The sequence below is a fragment of the Gopherus flavomarginatus genome, chromosome 5 (assembly GCF_025201925.1).
Source record: "Gopherus flavomarginatus isolate rGopFla2 chromosome 5, rGopFla2.mat.asm, whole genome shotgun sequence".
NCBI lineage: Eukaryota > Metazoa > Chordata > Testudines > Testudinidae > Gopherus > Gopherus flavomarginatus.
This window is the reverse complement of record NC_066621.1, coordinates 112,330,718-112,336,779: the sequence shown is the minus strand read 5'-3', so window position 1 is coordinate 112,336,779 and position 6,062 is coordinate 112,330,718. Positions and strand designations below refer to the sequence as shown.

General features: G+C 40.0%; 1 protein-coding gene across 6 annotated transcripts in view; it reads right to left on the bottom strand.

The window, feature by feature from the left end:
- Positions 1–5,171: 5,171 nt before the first annotated feature.
- The window catches only part of NPAS3 (neuronal PAS domain protein 3), an 828,174-nt gene continuing 827,283 nt past the window's right edge, over positions 5,172–6,062 (bottom strand). For all 6 annotated transcript variants that reach the window (XM_050953865.1, XM_050953867.1, XM_050953868.1 and 3 more), the window contains one exon: positions 5,172–6,062. This exon is cut by the window's right edge and continues 3,341 nt beyond it. The gene's annotated coding sequence lies outside the window, so the exon portion shown is untranslated.

Here is a 6,062-nt window from a genome sequence, read left to right as displayed (position 1 = left end):
CATGGCTCATCTCCACATGAAGCACCCTCAGGATATATTTACGTAGCAGGCCCCCTTTAAGAGTCTTTCTGTGTCCTGATTTAATATAGATTGGTTAGAGATAGTCAGGATGGATCTACAATAGGGAGGTCATGCTTAACAAACTTGATTCATTGCTTTAAGGAAGTGACAATGAGAGTGGACAGGGGTGAAGAAGTAGACATAATTTACTTGGACTTGAAAAGACTCTCAATACAGTACCACATCACAGATTAATTTATCAGGTTAGCAAGTACGGTACTGGTGGTGAAATACTCAATTGGATATAAAATTGGCTTGGTAACAGAGGCCAGAGAGTGGTAATAATGGTTATAGATCACATAGGAGGAAGTAATATGCACTCAGGGGTAGACATTTGCAGATACGGTATCATGAAACTGGCAATATTAAAAGAATACTTGGCTCCAAAGAGGCCAGGGGGAAAATGGAGGCATGAGGTTTACAAGTAACTTATGCAATTTAATATGGACAAATATAAAGTAAAGAGGAGTGGATTGGTAAAAATGGATTAAAATGAATTATGCTATGAGGGGTCAAAAATTTGAAGAGATGCCAATCAGGAAAAAGATCTAGAGAGGAGAGTGGTTAGAAATCTCAAATTATGAAGCTCCAGACCTTGTTGCAGCTAGGAAAGGACATAGAAGAGTGGGAGAATGTATTATTACAGTGACAGAGGACAAAATCAAAAGAGAACACAAAAGATGCATACACCATCTGTGGGCATTTTGTCAGAGGAAGGAGAGTAGAAATTCAGTAAAGGTACGGGGGTTACAAGGCGGGGAAAGGGACCCAAGTGATTACAATAATAAATGGAAACAAATCAGAAATTGGACAGCCTACAGTGTACCAGGTTTTCTCATGTACATCCCGTAACAGGGTGGGAAGGGCTGTAACTATGAAATCTGGCAGAGTACCCCGCTCCTCAGCTTTGGTCTGATGTATACAACGGATGAGAGGCATGTGATATTGCATGGCCTGGAAAACTCAGACTTCAAACTTTTGACCCTGAGTTGTTAGGAGGTGAACTTCATAGTCTAAGATTTTCTAAAACAAAGTATCTAAAACCAAAAATTTAGCTCTCAGTACTGCATCAAGGTCTTATGGTTCCTGAGCCTTACCGGGCTATGTTTAGTTGAATTTAGAGCTCTCTTGTCTTACTAAGGAGCAAGAAGCAAGACAATAAGGCCCTGATTATGCAACTCTTATTCATGGTGATGAGCACTATATGAGTAGTTCTATGGACTTCAGGTTTTCCCGGTATTTCCCCTCTTTTCTCTCATCTCTCCATTTTCCTCCCCCCTCTATACTGTCCCTTTCCTCTTTTGTCCTCTTCCCACCTTCCTCAATTGCTCCCATCTGATCCTTCATTTGCCCTTTAAATTTACTCCCCCACAACCCAATATGGAGCATCAGGAGGGGATAAGATGCTCACAGGTCCATTTTGTTACCTCTTAGGTCTTTTCCCACTGGGGTTCAGGCTAAGGTGGTATAGGAGGCATCTCCTCTTCAGTTTTCTTATCCCCTTGGAGCTGAGGGGAAGGCGGAGTTGGTGAGGGAACAGATCTTTGTGTAGACGAGGCAGATAGCAAGGAGACACCTCTTCTACCATTGGTACCAAAGAGTGGGGGGAGAATCCATAGGGCAGCTACACTCCCCAAACCACAGAAAGGGAAGAAAGGGCATATCTACACAGCAAAAGTGTTTGTTTCCCTGCTTCTAACTGTGCTTCTGCAAGGCCATCCAGAGGTCCTGGGGTCTTCAGCGGCAGGTCCCGGGGTGGAAGGACCCACCGCTGAGGGTCTTCGGGGCACTTCGGCGGCAGGTCCCGGAGCAGAAGGACCCCCCGCTGCCAAATTGCTGCCGAAGACCTGGAGCGGAAGACGGTCCGGAGGCCCGGCCCCGTGAGAGTTTTCCAGAGCCCCTGGAGCAAATAAAGGACCCCGCTCAGGGGCCCCAAAAAACTCTCACGGGCACCCCTGTGGGGCCTGGGGCAAATTGCCCCACTTGCCCCAACCTCTGGGCGGCCCTGTGCTTCTGTGACATACCCACTCACTGGTTATAACAATAGCTTGAGTCCCTATAACTCTAGCAAAGTTTAATTCCTCACTAATGGCGGAACACATTTTTGTCAATGCTGCTTTTTTCAATTAAATAAATGGGGATGCTCAGTCAATGCGTGGCTGGTTAGACTGTGGAGCAGAGTGATCAGTAGTGCAAAGAGGATTTGATTCACAGACTATACAGCAAGTATACTTAAGGAATGGTTTATTTATGATTTGCGACCTGATACCTAAAAATTATCCTTGTGTGGTTTCCTTATGAATATTGTCTTCAAACTTTGGACCGACTCTGTGGACCCATTAAAGTCAATTGTGAAGCTCTCATTGATTTCAACAGGACTAAATGACAAAATTTTCCAAATGTGGGCCCATGTCTTGTAAAAGGTTCAGATCTTACCTGAAAAATTGTGTTTCCTTTGACATTCCATTTGTTCATACTTTTCCTGTGAAAATAGGAAGCTTTCTGTATGGGTGACAGTTAATTAGATTAGGACAGCTGACAACCAATCCTTGCCCCGGCACCCAAATTAAAAAAAATAAAATAAAGATCAGTGTTAAGGAAAACACTATGCAAATTGCTCTAAAAGCAGTGACATGATATAGCTAATGCAAGTTCTAGGGAACAGTATGGTTACGTTAGCTGTCAGCTGTAGCGCATCCCAGTCATTGACATGACCACCTTGCAATAGCCACAATGTGTTCTGTTGAAAGTGCTACTTAAATCTTCCTAAAGATTTTCCCCTAGTTTAATTTTTCAGAGTTTCTGGTGTTTCAGTACAGCCCTACCTGCCGTTGCAACCAATTTATCTGGGTCTTAGCAGATTGTAAACTACTGCCATGCCTGAACAGTGCACGGAGAATTAAGATTTCCTTCCATATGTTGTGCTTTTGCTTTCCAGAAATCAATTATTTAGGGGCAAATTCTTGCTTGGGGTGGTGGGGGGAAGGGGAGAGGGAAGGACAGGGCGGATGCATTTGTCCAAGTTTCTTTCTAAAAAATATTTTATTGTCTGAAAATTTTAAAAATCAAAGCTAACTTTTCAAACAGTTAGTTTGCATTTCTTTAAATTCATAAAATAGATACTCCAGTGTATATCAGTGAAAGAATATCCTTATTTAAGTCTAGGTTGCCACCATTTTCTTTCACATAATACACTGGCATCTCATCATTACTTTGTTCACTTTGACTGTTATTGTGTCTCTCAGCCAACGCTTAGACAATGACATTGGGTATTTTGTAGTTCAGAAAACCTCTCAGGATTAGTGGCTTTAGTTAATATTGGTTAAAACTAATTTGGAATGGATCTGTTATTCTTCCATTTCCCCTTCAGTTTGGGCATTCTTTCTAGCTTGATTTAAATTCCCCCTTTCTCTCTCTTTGGCTTCTTTGCCCCTAGTTACCTCATAAACAAGAAGCAATGCCAACTGGAATGTGAGAGCAGAGCTGAAAGCAGCCTGCTGACCTCTGCTCCTTTCTACCTCCTGCAAACTGGAGACATATCAAACTCAGTCTCTGGTTGCCTGGGAAGCAAGAGTCCTGAATTGCTTGGAAATTCAGGGACCCAGACCGTATGCTGTTAAATCATCAGCCAGGCTCACTGAACTATAATGGGGCATAGAATTTTTTTTAAAAAAAAATATAAATCTAATGATCAGATTCACATACTTACTTCCATTGAATGGTATCTTACTCTGGAAGTAGTTGCACTGAAAATAATGGGACTATCTGTGGAGTAATGTATTATTCAGGGTGAGTAAGGTATTCTGAATCTGGCCCAGTATTTTTTTATTAAAATGATGTGTCAAATATTTAACTTTGTTACATGGAACCCAAAGGGGAAGAAAGATTCAGGCACCCAACAATCTAGAGTATGGCCTACACTCATGTATGGATATCATAACGATCGCCTCCTCCCCCCCCCGCCCACACCACATTGTGTACTCTCAAATGTGCTTTTATCTGAGCAGAGATCACAGAATCAGCTATAGCAAAATGAATCACAGGTTCTTTTCCCTGAATGAGTGGAATCAGCACAATGTATGTAAAGTTTGTCACAGCTTAGGAAGGCAGTACAAAGAAATCCAATCACTGAAATTGCCTGATTCATAGAATTTCACATTAGGAGGGGTGAAGGGTAAAAAATAAGAGCTGTTCCTTTCTGTCTGCGTCTTCTTTCAACCCACTCTATGCAAGTCGCCTTACAACTGCCGACTCTACGCAAGTTGCTTCATATACAAGTCGCCATTACAGAGTCAATGCTTACCAACAGTTGCCACACTGGCATCTGAGATAACACAGTTTCCCCCTATATGTAGGTAACAGGAAATAAGCAGAGTTTTTCAGATGCTGGGCAGAGGTATTTCTTGATAATTGGTTACTTTTTAAGATCAATCACTGTGTATGGATTTCTGGTGTAATCAAAACTGGAGTCCAATTTGATTTTTGTACTTCAGTCATGAAGACAAGGTCTAGAGCCTTGTGGTTTTTTTGCATTGGCAAACTCTTCTGCCCTCAGTTTGTAAGGCAGACAGTTTGGCCAATAAACACACAAAATACCAACAACTTACATTTTGCCAATCTGGAGGAAGAAAGTACATATTCAGAAAAATCAACAGCCTACATAGAACAAAGGTGACTGAAGAGTTTGGTTATAACATTGTAGAGTATCATAAATGAAAATATAAAGTGCATTTTAAGTGATCAATGTATGTAAGCTGCTCTCTTCCAGTGTGCATTAATCAAGAAAAAATGCACATCTTCTATAGTGGTTAATGTTACAGGTCCATTATTCAGCTTTGATAATGTGCATAACAATGCTCAGTATGACAATGAATTGGGGTAGCTGAGAATTTAGGATGGTGGCAAATTGGTGTAGTATTTGGATTAGCATTTTTAACCTGCATCTCGACAGCTTCTTTTCTTCAGTTCATAAGCGATAATAAAATCTAGCCGTGCCCTCTTCCCCCCCCTTTTTTTTTAAACAAAACAATTAAAAAGGTACCTGCTCAAACAAATACTACCAGCATTCATTAGTCAGGATGGTTATATGTAAAAGAAATGATGCCAGATAGTAACAAATCCAAGAGAAGTTTATTATGAAAATGGCACCTGCGGGATGAAAAAAATTAAGTTACATAAAGACAACCATGTATGACATGTATGAGAATCTACAAAAGTATAAAAAGAACCCTGTTGTAAATGAAGTATGTACATTTCTGATTTGCAGCATTATCAATGATCAATGAAAAAAATGTTTCAAATAAGCCAGGCACTCAAGAAGTTAGATTCGGTTAGCTTAACACAAAATAAATGTACCATAGCTGTCACTTTTTAACATTTTAATTTTTTTTTGTATTGTAGAGTTGGTAACACTGCTAAGATTTATACGAACAGAATCCCTTTCCCCATTATTCAGCTACTTGGCACCAGTCTCCTCATAAAAGATTTCATATATTTGTACAAGAAATAGTTAAAAACACAGACACAGTCTTCACAGGTAATGAAGTTTTTTTTCATTTTGTAATTTTAAACACTATGGATTTAGACAGCAGCTGTGATTATCTGTTAGTTTAAATCACCAGAAATCATTCTGACACAACACAGAAACATTTATAAAAATAAAATAAAACAACAACAGCTGTCTAGCTGTTCTTTGTAGCTGATAGGTGCACTCCTTTGATTGTTCAATAGCTAGAGTAGAGCTTCCAAAATTAAACTTTAAATTTCTCAATCAGCTTTCTTGGCTTTTTAGACCTACTTAAATCCTTCAAAATATAACCTTTAAAAGCTCATTATTAAAATTTGTGGCATCCAATTCCTTTTCACTATTATTCCACTGTGGGCTTGGACCTGCTCCTCAGATTCAAAGCAGGAATTGTCTCAACACAGTGAGTGATCAAAAATTCAAAGGACAGCTGAGTGAATATATTAGCATTGTACACATAAGCAAATATATATAACAA